General features: G+C 48.5%; 1 protein-coding gene across 2 annotated transcripts in view; it reads left to right on the top strand.

The window, feature by feature from the left end:
• Window positions 1-1,799: 1,799 nt before the first annotated feature.
• Window positions 1,800-23,054, top strand: part of LCK (LCK proto-oncogene, Src family tyrosine kinase) — a 34,618-nt gene continuing 13,363 nt past the window's right edge. For both annotated transcript variants that reach the window (XM_054464693.2, XM_054464686.2), the window contains exon 1: window positions 1,800-1,916. The gene's annotated coding sequence lies outside the window, so the exon portion shown is untranslated. The remainder of the gene's footprint in view (window positions 1,917-23,054) is intronic.

The raw sequence follows: 23,054 nt of genomic DNA, 5'->3' as shown, positions 1-23,054 counted from the left end.
TTTCGCCCAAGCTGGAGTGCAGTGGCGCGATCTTGGCTCACTGCATCCTCCACCTTCCGATTTCAAGCGATTCTCCTGCCTCAGCTTCCCGAGTAGCTGGGATTATAGGCACCCGCCACCATGCCTGGCGAATTTTTGTATTTTTAATAGAGACAGGGTTTCAGCATGTTGGCCAGGCTGGTCTCAAACTCCTGACCTCAAGCGATCCACCAGCCTGGGGCTCCCAAAGTGCTAGGATTACAGGCCTGAGCCACTGTTTATTTCTATTCGACCCTGAGGAGCTCCCTTAACCCCTGAGTCTGTTTCCTCACCTCCACAATGGAGATGCTGATTCTCACTCCACAGGCAGCAGATGTGCCTTACGGGAAATAGTGCACAGTGAGCGCTCAGTGAATATGAACTATTACTCACTCCCAGCGCGGCAGTCTTTCTATTCTGTGCTGAGACCGGGAGATGGACTGTGAAGTGTTCAGGCTTACATTGCAAGGGAGTCTGGGCCCAGCACCAGGCTTGGAGCTCGAACTCTAGGCTCTGTGTCACTGTGAAGGTTTTTCACTTTGTCTCTCTCAGCCTTTGTTTCTGTGTTACCCTCTTTGTCTGACTTTCCAACTCAGGCTTCCTCTTCCCCCCACCCATTTCCTGCCCCCCCCCCGCCCCTTCTCTCCGCAGCTGAGGTGCACACAGCATTGCTTCCACCTCACAAGCCCCAACAATGCTCTGTGGGTTCCCCTCCCCCTACCAGCTCACTCAGGCAGTGACGCATGTGCACTTTCCTCCTGGTGGGGTCAAGGCCAGGTTCTTGGACCTGATGAGGCCACCTGGAGTTCCTCATATCACTGGTGACCTGGCCCTCAGCTAATGATGGGCACCCCCTCAGCCTGGCCCCAGGGGAAATGGAAATTCTTTGCCTGCCTGCTGCTCTTGACAATCTTCTTGCCTCCTGCTTATAACAAAAAGTCCTGACAGTCTGTGGCCTGCACCTGGGGGCCTGAGCGGCCCTGTTTGCTCTGTCTTCCACCTGTTGCAGGAGATAGTGCCAAGCCCTCCACCTCTGCCAGGGGCTGTGGCCTTGCCTCTACCTGAATTCGAAGTGTTGCCCTACTCTCCAATCATGATTAGTGGATGTTGTCCTGGCCTCTGACTACAGCAGGGGCCGTTACTATGCCCTCTTGAAGACACAAGGTTGTCCTGTCTGCCTCCTGAAACAGGCTGTTTTCCAGCATTCTGTCTGTAAGAGGGATGGTAGCCTACCATTCACATCCCCTTGACTATAATAAAGCTACTGTTCCATGCTCTGAGATGACATGGGAATCGTTCTCTTGGCCTGACCTGACTGTAACATGCCTGGTCTGCTCACTAGCTATTTAACAGGGATATTGTCCTCTCCTCTGACTCTGAATGATGCTACCTTTGCTGCCAGACAGAAACAAAAGGGTCTCTCAGCTGTTAACGGTGGTGCTGCGGTGCTGTTTGCCTCTCACCATAAGCTGAGTGTGTGTCTGCTTGCCCCCTGCTCACTGGGCCCAAAGGCTGCCCTTGAATCTCTTGCCCAGGTGCACCCTGGGGGGCAGAAGGGAGGGTCTATCAGACATCCTCCCCTCAACTTTAAACCTCCCAGTGTCACCCTGGGACAGTAGGGGAAGTAGGACCTGGCCTGGAGATGTAGGGGACCCCCAGGGGCTGAGAGGCAGGGGTCTATGGTGGCAGGAAGCTTGGGGTGCTAGAGGGTTGTGGTTGGGCTGCTGGGGCCCGGTTGGCTGCGGAGCCCTCCGGAGGAGGCAGGAAGTCAGGGTGGGACGTGGGCGCGGGGAGACAGGTGGTGGCTACGACGGCGAAGGGAGCTGAGACTGTCCACGCAGCCAGGTTAGGCCAGGAGGACCATGTGAATGGGGCCAGAGGGCTCCCGGGCTGGGCAGGTAAGGAGCGCTGGTATTGGGGGCGCAGGCGCCGGGGTGATAGGCCTGATAGCAGACTGCGGCTGTGCGGGCCCAGGCTCCCTAGGGATGCAGCAGCCCTTTGTGGCTGGGGAGAGAAGATCCTCGCTCAAGGTCAGGTGGGAGGCAGGCAGTGTAGCTGGGTTGCCTCTTTCCTGCGAAGCTGGTGGCGCTTGCCTCTGTCGTGCTGTCCACCAGCGGCCCCACCTCACTGGGAGCATGTTTCCTGGAGACCAGGCACATGGACAGTCAGGTGTTAAAAAGGCTTCCAGAAACCACCAAGTCCAGTCCCTCATGCCATGAGGATGAGGCTCCTGAGGCCCAGAGAGAACAAGGCACTCACTGCCCATGGTTTCTCAGCAAGGCAGTGGCAGGGCTGGGCCTCAGGAGAAAGTGATGACTAAGGCTGTGACCACCCCGCCTGGAGCAGGGTGATGGACAGGCTGGACTCAGAGGACCCAGGAATCCTGGTTTCTGGGGCAGACCCCAGTGACAAGAATCTCCTGAGAGAGAGAGAGAGAAGGAGAGAGAGAGAGAGATCACCCAGGGCTTCCAGATGGACATGCGAGGAGTGATTTTAGCCTTAGCAATTGAGGGAAGAATCTCCTGATGGGCGTGGACTGATATGTGTGGGGGTGTCCATCATCTGGGATGGAGCTCCAGGGTGGATGGACATATCTGATCTGAGTCTGGGAAGTTGGAAGTGAAAGAGAATGATGGGAGAAAGGAAGAGGAAGTACTATTTTTATCCCAGACAGGGGTGCAGGTCCTGGGTGAGGAAGCGCTGAACTCCCATCTGGAAAGTCACAATTCCTGCCCCTGCCAAGCGTCACAGCAGGATGTCCTCCTCTCGCTCCTGGCTCCCTCCCACTTCAGCCCTGCCTGTGTAGGGCCAGTTGGTTTTGCTGATTCCTGCTTCAAACCCCAGGGAGGTGGAGAGAGACTGGGGAGGCATCGTTGCTACCTGCTCACCTCCTCACTTTTTAACTCTGAGCCTTAATTTTTTTGGGGAGTCCCCACTCAGCCGGATTTCCAGGTTTCCCCTGCTTCGTTGGAGTTTTTCTTGACACACACTTTCCGCCTAGTCAGCATGTCCCAGCCTTTCTCCTGTCTACAGCTCTAAGTCCTGTAGCCTCTTGTGGGGGCTAGGGAACATGGCGGCTCTCCCCGCACTTCAGGGAGGGTCATTCACCCTGGATAGGCATGAGCAGTTCCTTCCACCCAGTACTGTGCTGACAGATGAATCAGACAGGGTCCCTTGCTCTTGGGCCCCAGGAACAGAGGCTTTTCTCAAAGAGAGAAGAGCCAAGTGGACAGGGGCCAAGAACAGGCTGAGGGTTGGTTCAGAGGAGGGGAGAAGGTGTCTCTTAAGATCTGGAAAGCTTTCTGCAAGAGTCAAGACAGTTCTGAGAAGGAGAAAGACCCATTTTCGAGAGTGCCTAGGACATGAAGCCAAGGTCACTATCCCTGGCTTCTGTTCCTTGGGTACCACGAGGGCAGAGACCTCAGAGCAAGACCAAAGGCAAGAGAGCCCACAGGTGTGGTGTGCGGCAGAGAACATGCATTTCAGAGACAGGCCGACCCAGTCACAATTCCGCTCTACCATTTCCTTCAGCAAGTGGCTTCATCTCTCTCTCTGAACTTCAGTTTACTTATCTGTAAAGAGGCAATAATCAAGCTGGGCACGGTGGCTCACACTTGTAATCCCAGCACTTTGGGAGGCTGAGGTGGGCAGATCACTTAAGGCAAGGAGCTTGAGATCAGACTGGCAAACATGGTGAAACCCTGTCTTCGTTAAAAATGCCAAATTAGCCGGGCGTGGTGGCAGGTGCCTGTAATCCCAGCTACTCAGGGGGCTGAGGCAGAATTGCTTGAATCCGGGAGGTGCAGGTTGTAGTGAGCAGAGATCGAGTCATTGCACTCCAGCCTAGGCAACAGAGCGAAACTCCATCTCAAACAAAAATGCCTCCCGGGTTCAAGTGATTCTCCTGCTTCAGCCTCCCAAGTGCTAGGATTAAAAGGCAAGCCACATGCCCAGCTAATTTTTGCATTTTTAGTAGAGATGGAGTTTCACCATATTGGCCAGGATGGTTTCGATCTCCTGACCTTGTGATCCGCCCACCTCGGCCTCCCAAAGTGCTGGGATTACAGTCGTGAGCCACCACACCTGGCCAGCACATAGTAGGTGTTTAAGGGAGGTGAGGCACTCCCTCCCCCTGCAAATGATGCACCAAAGGGAGGGCTGTCCATACCCAAATTACGCCCACTCAGCACCTTGGCGGGCCAGTGAACCACCCATTCCCTCACACTTGTGGTGTGGCTTTGCAAATCAGCCTGTTTCCTGTATATAGTGTGAGGGGTGTGATAACTCAGGCAGGCTGGACTCTGAGCGGGGCCATGGGATCTACTTTAGAAGAGGATCTCTCACACAGCCACACACAGACACACACACACACAAGCCAAAACACCATACATATCATAGGAAAATGTATGTGTACAGATGTGTTCAGAGGCAGGGCAGGGACCACACATAAAACACAGACTACATCCTATAACTCCATACACACACCCACGAGCTGATGGCTTCAAGGCCAAGCTCAATTCAGTGAAAGTAATTCTCAGTGGGGTGGGGTGGGGTAGGTGGTGAGGAGCAGGTGGGACCAAGGTACCATCCAGTAATGTGGCCTCTAACAATTAACCTCAGTGTTGATTTTAAAGTATCTGGAGCTAGGGGTTTGAGGCTGCAGTGAGCTATGATCACTCCACTGCACTATGGCCTGGGTGACACAGCTAGATTCTGTCTCTAAAAAATAAATATGGCAGGGCGCAGTGGCTCACACCTGTAATCCCAGCACTTTGGGAGGCCAAAGCAGGTGGATCACCTGAGGTCAGGAGTTCGAAACCAGCCTGGCCATCATGGTGAATCCCCATCTCTACTAAAAATACAAAAAATTAGCCAGGCATGGTGGCTCATGCCTGTAAACCTCCACCTCCCAGGTTCCAGTGATTCTCCTGCCTCAGCCTCCCTAGTAGCTGGGATTACAGGCATGTGCCACCATGTCTGGCTAAGTTTTGTTTGTGTTTTTTTTGTTTTGTTTTTTGAGACAGAGTTTTACTCTTGTTGCCCAGGATGGAGTGCAGTGGTGCGATCTTGGCTCATTGCAATCTCCGTCTCCCTGGTTCAAGTGATTCTGCCGCCTCAGCCTCCCGAGTAGCTGGGATTACAGGCATGGACCACCATGCCCGGCTAATTTTGTGTTTTTAGTAGAGATGGGATTTCTCCATGTTGGTCAGGCTGATCTTGAACTCCCGACCTCAGGTGATCCGCCTGCCTCAGCCTCCCAAAGTGCTGGGATTACAGGCATGAGCCACCTCGCCCGGCTGTTTTTGTTTTCTAATTACAAAATTAGCACCTTGCTGTTTTAAAAACACTCAAACAGGCCAGGCACAGTGGCTTGCACCTGTAATCCTAGCACTTTGGGGGGCCGTGATGGGAGGCTCACATAGGCCCAGGAGTTTGAGACCCGCCTGGGCAACATAGGCAGACCCCATCTCTATTTAATTATTAAAAAAAAATAAAATAAAACTTAAAACTCAAAGAGTACAGAGGCATATAAAGAAATACAACAAATGCAGCCTCCTCCAATCCCACTTCTGGGATATGCCCATCATGAAAAATTTGGTGTGTGTCCTTCCAGATTTTCCCATGTATGGCTGCTGAAAAACATGGAGGTTAAGTCTAGTCTCTGCAGGCTGGCAAACCGGGACTCACTTCGCAACTCCACTGTTCATTTGTTTGTTATGAGGCCTCAGACAAATCATTTTACCTGGTTTGGGCCTCAGTCTTTGCATCTGTAAAATGGGGATAATAATAGCACTTCATAGGATTATTATGAGAATTACATGAAATAATGCAAATAAAGGCTTAGCACAGAGCTTATTTAAAAGAATCCCCTGTCTACATATGTCAATGCAAATAGGCATATACTCTGCATTCTGTTCTGCAACTTGCTTGCCATGGTGCATGCGGGATGTCTTTCCGTGTCAATACATGTCAATACAAAATACCTCATCCTTTTAACTGTTTCACTAAACGTTAGGCTGGTAAATGGTTATCGGTGGTGATTTTGAAATGTTACTTCCTGGCAAGTGTTGCTGTCATGCGCGGCCATGTTGTTGGCAGTCACAGATATTATTGATCAGTGAGCTAACTACAAGCCTTATAGCCTCCTGTGAAAATGAAGTGACCCACCAGAGGGGCACCCACCTCTGTCACAGAGGGCAGGGCCAAATGCATGGGACGCTGTCTGTGCTCACTTCTGCATCCTCAGCACTAGGTCAGAATCTGGCACATAGGAGGTACCCATTAAAATTTTTTTTTTTTTTTTTTTTTTGAGACAGTGTCTCAGTCTGTTGCCCAGGCTGGGGCACACGGTGTGATCATAGCTCACTGTAACTTCACACACCTGGGCTTGAGTGGTTCTCCCACCTCAGCTTCCTGAGTAGCCTAGGACTACAGATGTGTACCACCATGCCCAGCTAATTATAAAAAAATTCTCGGCCAGGCACAGTGGCTCATGCCTATAATCCCAATACTTTTGGAGGCTGAGGCAGGAAGCTCTCTTGAGACTAGGCATTCAAGACTAGCCTGGGCAACATAGCAACACCGCGTCTCTATTAAAACATAATAATAATACAATTTATTTATTTATTTATTTATTTATTTATTTATTTATTTATAGATGGAGTCTTGCTCTGTCACCCAGGCTGGAGTGCAGTGGCACAATCTCAGCTCACTGCAACCTCTGCCTCTGGGTTCAAGCAATTCTCCTGCCTCAGCTTCCCAAGTAGCTGGGACTATAGGCACATGCCACCAAGCCCGGCTAATTTTTGTATTTTTAGTAGAAACGGGGTTTCTACTAAACTCCCAACACTTTGGGAGGCTGAGGCGGGTGGATCATCTGAGGTCAGGAGTTCAAAACCAGCCTGGCCAACATGGTGAAACCCTGTCTCTACTAAAAATACAAAAAATTAGCCAGGCGTGGTGGCAGGCACCTGTAATCCCAGTTACTTGGGAGGCTGAGACAGGAGAATTGCTTGAACCTGGAAAGTGGAGGTTTCAGTGAACAGAGATCGTGCCATTGCACTCCAGCCTGGGCAACAAGAGCGAAACTCTGTCTTAAAAAAAAAAAAATGTGTGTGGAGATAAGATCTCACTATTTTGCCCAAGCTGCACTCACACTATGTATGGTCTCAAGCAATCATCCTACCTCACCCATTACATTTTTGTCAGTAGGCCAGCTCCTTTAATCCACAAGCAGCAGCCTAAGCCCAAAGTTCTCTTGCAGTGTGGCATTTCCTAAAATATGACCTGTACACCACTCAGGTGTGTGAGTGATTTTAGGGGATAATGGATGAACATTTACGAATGTTAATTTATGTGTTTATTTTAGTGTGCGCTGTTGTTTCACTTCTATTTATGTCTCATGATTCTGGTTTTCCATTTATGGTAGTAAAGTTTCCATTTTAGGTACATATATCAAACATGAAAAGGTAGCCCCTGGAAGTGCCAAAAATCATGAAGGAAAATGAAAACGATCAATCATTTTAGCCTGAAAGATGTTTACGGCCAGTGTCTATGTAGCAAGCACTATGTTATGTTAAGCATTTTATTTTATGAGATCATCTATATATCACGTATAATGCTCACCACAGCCAGCCTTAAATGCAAGTCTTATTTTTGTCATCATTTTGCTGATGAAGGAACTGAGGGCAGTGCAGAGGTTTAGTAAGCTGCCCAACAGCCTTCTGACAGTAAGTCTTGTTTTTTGTTTGTTTGTTTGTTTGTTTTGTTTTTTTTTTGAGACGAGGTCTTGCTCTGTCGCCTAGGCTGGAGTGTAGTGGCTCAATCTTGGCTAACTGTAGCCTTGACCTCCCCAAGCTCAGGTGATCCTCCCACCTCAGCATCCCAAGTAGCTGGGACCACAAGCATGGGACACCAAGTCCGGCTAATTTTTGTATTTTTTTTTTGTACCGATGGGGTTTTGCCATGTTGCCCAGGCTGGTCTCAAACTCCTGGGCTCAAGTATCTGTCTGCCCACCTCAGCCTCTCAAAGTGCTGGGATTATAGGCGTGAACCACCCCGCCTGGTGCCCTTCTGCCAGCAAGTGATTGGGAGAACCTGGATTGAACTTGGGTTGCCATGGCATGGACATGGTGAACTGAGCTTCCAGAACTGCCAGAAACGTTCATAAAGCAGTGTGGATTGCCAAGCTGTAAGTAAGGCTCCATCCTAATAAAACTCCCATGATACAAAAAGCACACCAAAGGTACCCAAGGGAGCGGACTCAGTAAAAGAGATTATCAGGTACATTCACGTTACTGGTTGGGGGACTTCTACTAAAATACCAATTAGAATAATTGCTCTATATCCCTTATTTATAGTGATACTTGACTAGCAGAACCAGTTCTATGTTCAAGACACTCCCAATTTGTGAAAATAAATCCATTTTGCTTGCATATAAAATAATGCTTTTTTTTTTGTTCTCTGTGTCAAGAGGCTACAGAGTTCATTCAAAAAAGGTATTAAGCCAGGTGTGGTGGCTTGCGTCTAGAATCACAGCATTTTGGGAGGCCAAAGCAAGGGGACTGCTTGAGCCCAGGAGTTCAAGACCAGCCTGGGGAACATAGGCAGACCCCGTCTCTACAAAAAATAAAAAAATTAACTGGGCTTGGTGGTGTGTAGCTGTGGTCCCAGCTACTCAGGAGGCTGAGGTGGGAGGATCACTTGAGCCCAGGTGGTTGAGGCTGCAGTGAGCCATGATCATGCCACCGCACTCCAGCCTGGGCAACAGAGTGAGATCCCATCTCTAAAGGAAAAAAAAAAAGAGAAAGAGAGGAATTAAAGCCAGGTGCAGTGGCTCCTGCCTGTAATCCCAGCTATTCGGGAGGCTGAGGTGGGAGGATTACTTGAGGCCAGAATTTTCAGGCTGCAGTGAGCTACAATCATGTGCTGTACTACTCCAGCCTAGGTGACAGAGTGAGATGTGAGACTCCATCTCTTTAAAAAAAAAAAAAAAAAACACAAAAACAAAAAACCAGGCCGGGCGCAGTGGCTCATACCTGTAATCCCAGCACTTTGGGAAGCAGAGGCAGGTGGATCACAACATCAGAAGTTCGAGACCAGCCTGACCAACACGGTGAAACTAAAATTAGTTTCTACTAAAAAACACGTCTCTACTAAAAATACAAACAATTAACCGGGCGTGGTGGCGGGTGCCTATAATCCCAGCTACTCGGGAGGCTAAGGCAGGAGAATCGCTTGAACCCGAGAGGTGGAGGTTGCAGTGAGCTGAGATCACATCACTGTACTCCAGCCTGGGCAACAGTGCGAGACTCCGTCTCAAAAAAAAAAAAAGAAAAAAAGAAAACAAACAAACAAAACCCAGCCTGTGTGACATGGTGAGACCCTGTCCCTACTAAAAATACAAAAATTATCCAGGTGTGGTGTTGCCCACCCATAGTGCCAGCTACTCAGGAGGCTGAGGTAGGAGGATCACCTGAGCTTTGGGAGGTCGAGGCTGCAGTGAGCCATGATTGTGTCACTGCACTCCAGTCTGGGCCACAGAGTGAGATACCATCTCAAAAAAAAAAAGAGTATTATGTATTTAAAAAAATATAAAAAAGGAGGTAGCCCAGGACACATTCCTGATTTACCCACTAGAAATTAATTACTGATGGGGCACGGTAGCCCATGCCTGTAATCCCAGCACTTTAAGGGGCTGAGGCAGTGGATTGCTTAAACTCAGGAGTTTGAGACTAGCCTGAGCAACATGGCAAAACCCTGTCTCTACAAAAATTCAAAAAATACAAAAATTACCTGGGCCCTCTCACTCACAGCTTCTCAGGTAAAAAAAAAAAAAAAAGAAAAAGAAAAAAAAATAGCTGGAGGCTGGGTGCGGTGGCTCATGCCACACCTGTAATCCCGCACTTTGGGAGGCCAATGCAGGCAGATCACTTGAGGCCAAGAGTTCTAGACTACCCTGGCCAACATGGTGAAACCCCATCTCTACTAAAAATACAGACATTAGCCAAGTGTGGTGGCACACTCCTGTAGTCCCAGCTCCTCGGGAGGCTGAGGTAGGAGAATTGCTTGAACCTGGGAGGCAGAGGTTGCAGTGAGCCGAGATCACGCCACTGCACTCCAGCCTGGGCGACAGAGTGAGACTTCATCTAAAAAAAAAAAATAATAATAATAATAGCCGGGCATGGTGGCATATGCCTGTAGTCCCAGCTACTCGGGAGGCTGAGGTGGGAGGATTGCTTGAGCCCGGGAGGTCGAGGCTTCAGTGAGCTGTGATTTTGCCACTGTACTCCAGTGGCACAAGAGAGCAAGAGAGCAAGAGGGCAAGACCCTGTCTCAAACTAAAATAAAATAAAGAAAGAAATGATTTACCATGCCTGCTAGTCCTGATTCTTGATATTGCTTGATGTTGTCATGAGGGTTCTATGTGGGCATGAATAGCTAAGGCTCGTTATTGAACATGGGCAGCTTTGTCATTAATCAAGTCTGGGTCAGGGGCAAAGGCGAAGAAAATGTTTTAAATGATTCATTTTTTAAAATTTTATTTTTATTTTTATTTTATTTTATTTTTGAGACAGAGTCTCGCTCTGTCGCCAGGCTAGAGCGCAGTCCCGGGTTTAAGCAATTCTCCTGCTTCAGCCTCCCGAGTAGCTGGGACTACAGGCGTGCACCACCATGTTCAGCTAATTTTTTGTATTTTTAGTAGAGATGAGGTTTCACCACGTTGGCCAGAATGGTCTCAATCTCTTGACCTCGTGATCCACCTGCCTCAGCCTCCCAAAGTGTTGGGGTTACGAGTGTGAGCCACTGCGCCTGGCCTTTTATTTTTATTTTTACAGAGACAAGGTCTCACTATGTTGCCCAGGCTGGTCTTGAACTTCTGAGCTCAAGTGATTTTCCCATCTCGGCCCTAGGATTACAGGCATGAGCCTCCAGCCCTGGCCATTCTAAATGATTTCTGACAGATTTTGCCATAAGGTGGTCCAGAGTACAAAAATGGTCTGCAGTAGAATAGCCTGCTTGTTCTTTTTTCTTTTTTACTTTTTGTGCTCTACATGTTCAGAGAAACTGAACTAAAGAAATGATCCCTAAAGGAAGTATAGTCTTGTCTGCTGTTTTTTTGTGTTGCTTTGTTTGTTTTGTTTTGTTTGAGAGAGGTTCTTGCTCTTTCCCCCAGGCTAGAGTACAGTGGTATGATATTGGCTCACTGCAACCTCAACCTCCTGGGCTCAAGCGATCCTCCTACCTCAACCTCCCGAGTAGCTAGGACTACAGGCGTGCACCACCACATCTGGTTAATTTTTGTATTTTTTGTAGAGATGAGTTCTCACCATGTTGCCCAGGGTGGTCTTGAACTCCTGGCCTCAAGTGATCCTTCCACTTTGGCCTTCCAAAATGTTGAGATTACTGGCGTGAGGCATTGCATCTGACCACCTGCCTGTTCTTGATGTAAAGCATTGGCCCAAGAAACTCAGCCAAGAAGCTGGCACACATTTTGGACAAAATGTTCAATAAATCAATAGGTCTATAGTTGGAGGACAAAAAATATTAACTTAAAAAAATTTTTAAATTCAATTTAATTTTCTTTTTTTGAGACAGGGTCCCCTGTTGCCCAGACTGGTGTGCGGTGGTATAATCACGGCTCACGGCAGCCTTGATTTCCTGGGCTCAGCGATCCTCCCACTTCAGCCTCCTGGGTAGCTAGGACTACAGGCAAACGCCATCACGCCATCATGCTTGGCTAATTTTTTTTTTTTTTTTTGAGACAGAGTCTCACTCCATGGACCAGGCTGGAGTGCAGCGGCATGATCTCAACTCATTGCAACCTCCACTTCCCCAGTTCAAGAGATTCTCCTGCTGGCCGGGCATGGTGGCTCAAGCCTGTAATCCCAGCACTTTGGGAGGCCGAGGTGGGCGGATCACGAAGTCAGGAGTTCAAGACCAGCCTGGCCAACATAGTGAAACCCCGTCTCTACTAAAAATACAAAAATTAGCTGGGCGTGGTGGAACGCGACTGTAGTTGCAGCTACTTGGGAGGCTGAGGCAGAATAATCGCTTGAAGCCGGGAGTTGGAGGTTGCAGTGAGCCGAGATCGTGCCACTGCACTCTAGCCTGGGCGACACAGCGAGACTCTGTCCTCTGTCTCAAAAAAAAAAAAAAAAAAAAGGGCTGGGTGTGGTGGCTCACACCTGTAATCTCAGCACTCTGGAGGCCGAGGTGGGCGGCTCACGAGGTCAGGAATTTGAGACCAGCCTGACCAACATGGTGAAACCCCGTCTCTACTAAAAATACAAAAATTAGCTGGGCGTACTAGGCACATGCCTGCAATCCCAGCTACTCAGGAGGCTGAGGCAGGAGAATCGCTTGAACCTGGGAGGCGGAGGTTGCAGTGAACCGAGATCACGCCATTGCACTCCAGCCTGGGCAACAGAACTAGACTCCGTCAGAAAAAAAAAAAAGAGATTCTCCTGCCTCAGCCTCCCAAGTAGCTCAAGTAGCTGGGACTACAGTTGCATGCCACCACACCCAGATAATTTTTGTATTTTTAGTAGAGATGGGGTTTCACCATGTTGGCCAGGCTGGTCTCGAAATCCAGACCTCAAGTGATTTACCTGCCTCGGCCTCCCAAAGTGCTGGGGTTACAGGTGTGAGCCACGGCCCCCGGTAGCTGGGCGCCGGCCACTAATTATATAGCTGGGCATGGCCAGGTGCCGTGGCTCACACCTGTAATCCCAGCACTTTGGAAGCCGAGGCAGGTGAATCACTTGAGGTCTGGATTTTGAGACCAGCCTGGCTAACATGGTGAAACCCCATCTCTACTAAAAATACAAAAATTAGCCGGGTGTGGTGGTGCGTGCCTATAATCCCAGCTACTTGGGAGGCTGTGGCAGGAGAATCTCTTTCTTTTTTTTTTTTTTGATGGAGTCTAGTTCTGTCGCCCAGGCTTGAGTGCAATGGTGCGATCTCGGTTCACTGCAACCTCTGTCTCCTGGGTTCAAGCGATTCTCCTGCCTCAGCCTCCTGAGTAGCTGGGATTACAAGCATGCGCCTAGTACGCCTGGCTAATTTTTGTATTTTTAGTAGAGACGGGGTTTCACCATGTTGGTCAGGCTGGTCTCGAACTCCTGTGCTCAAGGAGTCCTACTGCCTCAGCCTCCCAAAGTGCTGGGATTACAGGCGTGAGTCACCATGCCCAGACTCCTTCTGGTCTTAGTTTGATAAAGACTGCTGAGTAGCCAACATGATCTAACCAGGTTAATAAATGAGGTCAGTAAAAAGAAAATCAAAATTAAAGCTTAATATAAATTTCTCATTGTCTGAAAGAAAGAAGTGGAAGAAGGTAAAAAAAAAAAAAAAAAAACCAGATGAAAGGAATCCCCAGGGCTCCCAGAACCAGCAATGAGGGCAGATTCTGGGGTGAATGAAACAGGACGTTCTTTTCTCCCAATTTAGGAATCCAAGGTCACGAGTAAGAATTTCATAGATTCGAGGCTGTCTCTGACTAGGGCATGTAATGTTCTCAGTCAAACTTAAGGCTGCCTGTGGCCCACAGAACATTTTGTGATGATTATAAAAAGGCCACCGGCCAGGTCTGGTGGCTCATGCCTGTCATCCCAGCACTTTGGGAAGCCGAGGTGGGCAGGCCACTTGAGGTTGGGAGTTCAAGACCAGCCTGGCCAACATGGTGAAACCCTGTCTCTACTAAAAATAATAAAAATTAGCGGGCATGGTGGTGCATGCCTGTAATCTCAGCTACTTGGGAGGCTGAAACAGGAGAATTGCTTGAACCCAGGACGTGGAGGTTGCAGTCAGCTGCAATTGTGCCACTGCACTCCAGCCTGGGGGACAGAGCAAGACTCCATCTCAAAATAAATAAATAAATCAATAAATAAATAAAATAAAAATTAGACTGGGCATGGTGGCTCATGCCTGCCATTCCAACACTTTCGGAGTCTGAGGTGGGAGGACTGCTTGAGCCCATGAGCTTGAGACCAGCCTGGGCAACATGGTGAAACCTTGTCATTGCAAAAAAGTAAAAATAAAAGGCTGGGCATGGTGGCTTATGCCTGTAATCCCACCACTTTGGGAGGCCAAGGTGGCAGGTTACTTGAGCCCAGGAGTTTAAGACCAGCCTGGCCAACATGGTGAAACCCCATCATTACAAAAAATACAAAAATTAGTCAGGCTTGGTGGCATGGGCCTGCAGTCCCCACTACTCAGGAGGCTGAGGTAAGAGGATCCCTTGAGCCCAGGAGGCAGGAGTTTGCAGTGAGCTGAGACAGTGCCACTGCACTACACTCCAGCCTGTGCGACAGAGCAAGACCCTGTTTCAAAAAAAAAAAAAAAGAAGAAGACTGGAAGGATGGGGTATACCCACATTTTGTATAAACAGATGTATGCCTATATGACTTCACAATTACATAGGGACAGTCGCTGCTATTCATAGTCTCATTCTGTTATATATCCCCCTGCACACACAGACTCCTGCAAACCCACAGATATGCACCCATAAGCACAGTGCTCACTGCATATGTTTTCATATGCACAGACTTGCATTCAACAGGCAGGTAAATATATACCCAGAAACATGCATTCCAGGTAGAGGGAGGATTGTCTTGAAGAGAAAAGCCTTTGTTAACAGCACAGTGGCCAAATTTTTTATGGGAAGTGGACCCTACCCTGTCAGACCTGCCTTCCTGCCTCACATTCTTCTAGACCTCTCAGCCCTTCCCCTCCACCCTTAGACTTCCCAGGGAGTGAAAAGTAGAGGAGAGGATCTTGATAAAGGATGTAGGAGCCAAGCCAGGCATATGCCAGCAATCCCAGCTATTTGGGAGGCTGAGGTGGGAGAAGCGCTTGAGCCCAGGAGTTAGAGACCAGCCTGGGCAACATAGTGAGACCTCGTCTAAAAAAAAAAAGGATGTAAGGTTTTGATATGAGTTTTGCATCTGCCAGGAACCCTCAGTGTATTATTGGGACGATCACTGAACCTCTCTTTTTCCCCAGTTTTAAAATGAGGCTGATGAACTGTATTTGTGTTTCCTAAACTCTTGTGAAGACAAAGTGTCTTTTACCATTCCCTGTTCTACACTCCCTCTTCCCCACATGGATCTCATGATTTTAAAGTTTTTACCTACTAAGCTACCTCATTTAGATGCAAATTTTCTTATTTTTAAGTTAAAAAAATTTTTCTTTTAATAGAGAAAGGGTCTCACCACGTTGCCCAGGCTGGTCTCAAACTCCTGGGTTCAATCGATCCTCTCTCCTCAGCCTCCCAAAGTGCTGGGATTACAGGTGTGAGTCACCGCACCTGGCCTCAAGTTTACATTTTAATCAAAGATTTGGCCGGGCACAGTGGCTCTCGCTTGTAATCTCAGCAGTTTGGGAGGCCGAGGCAGGTGGATCACCTGAGGTCAGGAGTTCAAGACCAGCTTGGGCAACATGGTGAAACCCCATCTCTACTAAAAATAGAGAGATTAGCTGGGCGTGGCGGCACGTGCCTGTAATCCCAGCTGCTCAGGAGGCTGAGGCACAGATGTTGCAGTGAGCCAAGATTTCGCAACTGCACTCCAGCCTGGGTGACAGAGTGAGACTTTGTCTCAAAAAAAAAAAAAAAAAAAAATTTAATCAGAGATTTAATTAAGTATGCAATGAAGAAATAAATAATACAATTTGTCAAAACAAGAAACAAAGTATAGTGGAATTTCCTTTCAGATTTTTGAAATATTAAAATAACCTAGAGGCCTCCCCGGCACTAGCCTGGGACTTCCTGGGAGCACGTAAACTTCAGGTTGGGAGTCTCTGACCACAAACATTTCTGGCATTGCCAGATCCTATAGACTTACGATTGCTGCCAGGCCCTATCCTCCAAAGCTCATATGCTTATAGAGGGCAGGATCTGCCACCTGTAGCTGGGGGGCCATAGAAGAAACAGTAGAGGCCAGATACCCTGCAAAGCTAGAGTTCCTCTGATCTTAATTTAACATAGGCTGACTTTTTCTTACTTTTTGCCCAGTCTTAAGTCGGGGATTTTCTGGCCCAGATTCAGTCTAGAATCTAGGACCTGCCTTGCATGCTTTCCTGGATCCTAGCCCAAGGCCTTGTGGTTCTTTTTCCCTCCCCACGTGACCCCAGCCTGGACCAGGTACCAGCTTCCAGCCCCATGATCTCCAACCTAGATTCCTTCTGCTTCTTCTACTGGCCTTTTCTCACTGTTGCACTCTAGTTTATCTCTTCTCCTTCTCCTCCTCCTTCTTCTTCCTCTTCTTTTTTTCCTTTATATAGAGACTGAGTCTTGCTATGTTGCCCAGGCTGGTCTGAAACTCTTGGCAATTCTTCTGCCCCAAAGGGATTACAGACATGAGCTACAGCAGCCGGCCTTGTTTTGAGACAGGGTGTTGCTCTCTTGCTCTGTCATCCAGGCTGGAGTGCAGTGGCGTGTTCATGGCTCACTGCCGCCTCAACCTTCCAGGCTCAAGTGATCCTCCCCACTCAGCCTCCCGAGTAGCTAGGACTACAGGGGTGCACCACCATGCCCTGCTAATTTTCAAATTTTTTTTGTAGAGATAAGGTCTCACTATGTTACCCAGGCGCTGGTCTCTAATTCCTGGGCTCAAGAGATCCTCCTGGCTGGGCACGGTGGCTCACGCCTGTGATCCCAGCACTTTGGGAGGCCGAGGCGGGCAAATCACAAGGTCAGGAGATCAAGACCATCCTGGCTAACATGGTGAAACCCCGTCTCTACTAAAAATACAAAAAAAATAGCCGGGCATGGTGGCGGGTGCCTGTAGTTCCAGCTACTCGGGAGGCTGAGGCAGGAGAAGGGCGTGAACCCAGGAGGTGGAGCTTGCAGTGAGTGAGTCGTGATCACGCCACTGCACTCCAGCCTGGGCAAGAGAGCGAGACTCCCTCTCAAAAAAAAAAAAAAAAAAAATGAGAGATCCTCCTGCCTCAGCCTCCAAAAGGGCTGAGATTATAGGCCTGAGCTACTGTGCCCTTTCTTCCTCCTCCTCTTCCTCCTCCTCCTCCGCCACCACCACCTCCTCTCCTCCTCCTCTTCCTCCTCCCCTTCCTCATCCCCCTCCTCCCCCTTCCCTTCCCCCTCCTCCCCCTCCCTTTCTTTCTCCTTCTCCTTCTTCTTCTTCCCCATCTCTCCCTTCCTCCTATACATTCCCTCTTCTTAACCTCAAACTTCTACAATCTTTCTCTTGCCTTTTTCTAAAGGCTCCAAGAATGTCAAGCCTGGCAGGGATCTTACTGGTCTAAGTCCACATTCCATCTGACGTTGATATTCTCTTTACAACACAACAAACTTGTGGTTTCCCAGGGCTCATACAACTATCACAAACAACAGGATGCTCACTACCTCACAAAACAGCTCAGCTCATCTGAGACCAGTTCCAGGTTGCTGTTAGTCCTTTTCTGGGGGCTTTTGTTGCTAATTACTCTCAGGCTATAACAGTCAAAAAGTCATTTGCAGTCACAGATGGGTGCGCTCTGGTCTAGCAGGATTTCCCAAATGTCCACCTCCCCCCAGGACTCCTAAGAGTAGGGGAAAGAGTGAATACATACCCTTTTCCTGGAAAGTTTCTTGATTTGATTTAAAATTCCATGCACATTTTGCATTTTCCTCCATACTAGGTCATGTTTGTTGAACTTACATGAATAAGGTCAGGAAACACTCATGCTCTGGAAAAACGCACACCATGACATGACTTCCGGTGCCCATGGGAGGCTGAGTATCTCATTTTAAGAAACAGGAGTCGAGCTGGGCGCGGTGGCTCACGTCTGTAGTCCCAGCACTTTGGGAGGTCGAGGAGGGCAGATCACCTGAAGTCAGGAGTTCAAGACCAGCCAGACCAACATGATGAAACCCCGTCTCTACTAAAAATACAAAATTAGGCTGGGCGTGGTGGCTCACGCCTGTAATCCCAGACTTTGAGAGGCCGAGGCAGGCAGATCACCTGAGGTTGAGAGATTGAGACCAGCCTGACCGACATGGAGAAATCCCGTCTCTTAAAAAATACAAAATTAGCCGGGTGTGGTGGCACATGCCTGTAATCCCAGTTACTTGGGAGGCTGAGGCAGGAGAATCACTTGAACCCGGGAGGCGGAGGTTGCAGTGAGCCAAGATCGCAGCATTGCACTCCAGCCTGGGCAACAAGAGCGAAACTCCATCTCAAAAAATAATAATAATAAGGCCGGGCACAGTGGCTCACGCCTGTAATCCCAGCACTTTGGGAGGCCGAGGCAGGAGGATCACAAGGTGAGGAGATTGAGACTATCCTGGCTAACATGATGAAACCCCATCTCTACTAAAAATACAAAAAATTAGCCAGGTGTGGCGGCACGCGCCTGTAGTCCCAGCTACTAGGGAGGCTGAGGCAGGAGAATCGCTTGAACCCAGGAGGCAGAGGTTGCAGTGAGCCGAGATCGCGCCACTGCACTCCAGCCTGGGAGACAGAGTGAGAATCTGTCTCAAAAAAAATAAAAAAGAAAAAGGTAATGAGAGAAATGCAAATGCAGAAAGAGAAATGCAAATGCAGAAAGAGAAATGCAAATGCAGAAAGAGAAATGCAAATACCTGGCAGTATGGTGGGCTTCTTTTCAAAACTTAAAAAAATTTATTATTATTATTCATTTATTTATTTACTTTAGACAAGGGGTCTTGTTCTGTCACCCAGGCTGGACTGCAGTGGCGCAATCGTAGCTCACTGCGGCCTTGAACTCCTGGGCTCAAGTGATCCTCCTGCCTCAGCCTCCCAAGCAGCTGGGATTATAGGCATGCCCCACCATTTCCAGCTAGTTTTTATAATAATAAATAATAATAATAATAAGAGGCTTGCTTGAGGTGATGGATAGCTCATTTATCCCTTTTGTGATTATTACACATTGTATGCCTCCATGAAAATATATCATGTACCCCATAAACATATATACTTACCAGATACCCATAAAAGTAAATAAATAAATAAATAAATATACAAAATTAGCCGGGCGTGGTGGCACATGCCTGTAATCCCAGCAACTTGGGAGGCTGAGGTAGGAGAATCGCTTGAACCTGGGAGGCGGATGTTGCGGTGAGCTGAGATCGCGCCATTGCACTCCAGCTTGGGAAACAAGAGCGAAACTCCGTCTCAAAAAAAAAATAAAAAAGAAAGAAAGAAAAGAAACAGGAGTCTAGGGCTGAGCACGGTGGCTCATTGCCTGTAATCCCAGCACTTTGGGAGGCTGAGGTCAGGAGTTCGAGACCAGCCTGGCCAACATGGCAAAACTCTGTCTCTACTAAAAATACAAAACACAAAATACAAAAATTAGCCAGGCGTGGTGCACGCCTATAGTCCCAGCTGCTTGGGGAGGCCGAGGGAGGAGAGACAGAGCTTGCAGTAAGCCTAGATCACACCACTGCACTCCAGCCTGGGCAACAGAGCAAGTCTAAAAAAAAGAAAAAAAAGGGAAAGAGAGAAAAGAAACAGGAGTCTAGGCCGGGCATGGTGGTTCAAGCCTGTAATCCCAGCACTTTGGGAGGCTGAGGTGGGCAGATCACTTGAGGTCAGGAGTTCAAGACCAGCCTGGCCAGCGTGGTGAAACCCCTGTCTCTACTAAAATTACAAAAATTAGCTGGGCGTGGTGGCACATGCTTATAGTCCTAGCTACTCAGGAGGCTGAGGCAGGAGAATCACTTGAACCTGGGAGGTGGAGGTTCCAGTGAGCCAAGTTCACACCTCTGAACTCCAACCTGGGTGATAGAGCAAGATTCTGTCTGTTTTTTTTCTTTCGAGATGTTGTCTGCTCTGTCACCTAGGCTAGAGTGCAATGGCGCGATCTCAGCTCACTGCAACCTCCACCTCCATGGTTCAAGCAATTCTCCTGCCTCAGCCTCCCAAGAAGCTGGGATTACAGGCACACGCCACCATGCCCGGCTAATTTTTGTATTTTTAGTAGAGACAAGGTTTCACCATGTTGGCCAGGCTGGTCTCGAACTCCTGACCTCATGATTTGCCCTCCTCAGCCTCCCAAAGTGCTGGGATTACAGGCATGAGCCACCACGACTGGCCAAGACTCTATTAAAAAAAGAAAAAAGAAAGAAACAGGAGTCTAAAGCAAAGGAGATTAATTACCCAGTCCCATTCTTCCACCTTCCAAAGCAGGAGTTGGTAGGACAGAATGTGCACTGGTGAAAGTGTTTCTAAGCACTAAAGTAAGCTAACATTTATGTGAGCTTATGAGAAATGGATGAAGAGCCCCATTTGACAGAAGAGGAAAAGTGGGGCTTAGGAGGAATGATTTCAGCAAAGTCACACAGTAAGTGTCAAAACTGCTATTTGAACTTAGGTCTCTAACTTTGGGGACAGTCTTCTGAGTTTCGCTAATGAGAAACTTCCACTGCTCCTTGCTTCCACTTAGACCCAGCATGAATTCTCTCTCTTTCTCTTTTGTTTTTTTCTTTTTAGACAGAGTCTCTGTCACCCAAGTTGGAGTGAAGAGTGCAGTGGCAGTGGCAGGATCTAGGCTCACTGCAACCTCCATCTCTTGAGTTCAAGCAATTCTCCTGCCTCAGCCTCCCGAGTAGCTGGGATTACAGGTGTGTGCCACCATGCCCAGCTAATTTTTTTTTTTTTTTTGTATTTTTAGTAGAGACAGGGTTTCACCATTGTTGGCCAGGCTGATTGTCTTGAACTTCTGACCCCAGGTGATCCACCCACCTTGGCCTACCAAAGTGCTGGGATTACAAGCTTGAACCACCGTGTCCAGCCTGCTTTTTTGAGATGGAGTCTCGCTCTGTCATCCAGGCTGGAGTGCAGTGGCTTGATCTCGGCTCACTGAAACCTCTGCCTCCCGGGTTCAAGTGATTCTCCTGCCTCAGCCTCCTGAGTAGCTGGGATTACAGGCATGTGCCACCATGCCTGGCTAATTTTTGTATTTTTAGTAGAGATGGGGTTTCACCATGTTGATCAGGCTGGTCTTGAACACCTGACCTCGTGATCCACCCACCTCAGCCTCCCAAAGTGCTGGGATTACATTACAGGCATGAGCCATCGTGCCCGGACTTTTTTTTTGTTTTTGAGACGGAGTCTCACTTTGTTGCCAGGCTGGAGTGCAGTGGCGCAATCCCGGCTCACTGCAACCTCCACCTCCCGGGTTCAAGCGATTCTCCTGCCTCAGCCTCCTGAGTAGCTGAGATTACAGGCACCTGCCACCAAGCCCGATTAATTTTTGGAGTTTTAGTAGAGACAGGGTTTCACCATGTTGGCCAGGATGGTTTCGATCCCTTGATCTTGTGATCCGCCCGCCTTGGCCTCCCAAAGTGCTGGGATTACAGGTGTGAGCCACCGTGCCCGGCCTTATTTATTTATTTATTTATTTATTTTTGAGACAGACTCTCGCTCTGTTATCCAGGCTGGAGTGCAGTGGCACAATCATAGCTCATTGCAGCCTTGAGCTCCTGGGCTCAAGTGATCTTTTTGCCTCAGCCTCCCAAGTAGCTGGAACTACAGGCGTGCACCATCACATCTGGCTAATTTTTTTATTTTTTTTCTAGAGATGAGGTCTCACTATGTTGCCCAGGCTAGTCTGGAACTTCTAAGTTTGAATGATCCTACTGCCTCAGTCTCCCAAAGTGCTGGGATTACAGATGTGAGCCACCACGTCCGGCCAGCAACTCCAGCTTTGCTCTACTCCAAATAGGTTGTGTGACTTTAAGCATACCTCTGTGGGCCTCAGTTTGCTCATCTAAAATCAGAGGTTTAGCCAGGTATGGCAGCTCATGCCTGTAATCCCAGCACTTTGGGAGGCCAAGAAGGAAGGATCACTTGAGGCCAAGAGTTTGAGACCAGTCCGGGCAACATAGCAATACCCCCATCTCTAGAACAAATAAAAAATCACCTGGGCTCAGTGGTGCCAGCTACCCAGGAGGCTGAAGTTAGAGGATCACCTGAGCCCAGGAGTTTGAGGTTCCAGTGAGTTAGGATTGGGTCATTGCACTGCAGTCTGGGCAAGAGAGTGACACTCTATCTCAAAAATAAATCAACAAATAATAAAATTGGATATTAGGCTTGCTGGTTTCTAAGACCTTTGCAGATGGGAGACTCTGTGCATTAACACTCCATGTTCCAGTTGACATTTATTAACTAATTTTGGGTGCTGGTAGCTTTCAGACAAGTAAACTACAGCTTCTGCTCTTGATGAACCCCCACTCTCATCAAAGGTATGGGAGAGGCAGTGGGACCCTGAGGCTGACATGTAAATCAGTAATCATGGAACTCTGTGTCTAAGTTGATTATTGAGGTCTGAATAGAATGTTGCAGGAGACTGGGGTGAGAGGGAAGCAAAGAGCATTGGGAAGTCTTCACAGACTAGGTGATATTTAGGCCAGGTGCCTGTAATCCCAGCATTTTGGGAGGCTGAGGCAGGAGGATTGCTTGAGGCCAGGAGCTCGAGACCAGCCTGGCCAACATGGTGAAACCCTGTCTCTACTAAAAATACAAAAGTTAGCCAAGCATGATGGTGCATGCCTGTAACCCCAGCTACTCAGGAGGCTGAGGCAGGAGAATTGCTTGAACCTGGGAGGTAGAGGTTGCAGGAAAAAAAAAAAAAAGGTAATATTTGAGCTGAACCTTGAAGAATTCAGCAGCTGGACAAAAGAGAGCATGCCGACTGGGTTCGGTGGTGCATGCCTATAATCCTAGCATTTGGGGAGGCCAATGCAGGAGGATTGCTTGAGCCCAGGAGTTCGAGACCAGACTGGGTAACATAGTGAGACCTCATCTCTACAAAAAAATAATCAGCTGCGCATGATGGTGTGCACCTTTAGCCTCAGCTACTGGGGAGGTTGAGGTGGGAAGATTGCTTGAGCCCAGGAGGTCTAAGGGGATTGTGCCACTGCACTTCAGCCTGGGAGAGGAAGGGAGACCCTGTTTCAAGAGAGAGAGAAAGAGAGAGAGAGAGCATAAGCATTTCAAAGCAGGGAGAACCACAAGTACAAAGGCATTAAGTAAGAAAATAGCATGGAGTGTTTGGGAAAGGCAAGAATAGTT

This window comes from Pongo pygmaeus, chromosome 1, assembly GCF_028885625.2.
Source record: "Pongo pygmaeus isolate AG05252 chromosome 1, NHGRI_mPonPyg2-v2.0_pri, whole genome shotgun sequence".
In the NCBI taxonomy this organism is placed as follows: domain Eukaryota; kingdom Metazoa; phylum Chordata; class Mammalia; order Primates; family Hominidae; genus Pongo; species Pongo pygmaeus.
Note: the sequence above shows the minus strand (reverse complement) of the source record. Positions and strands in the feature narration are given on the sequence as shown.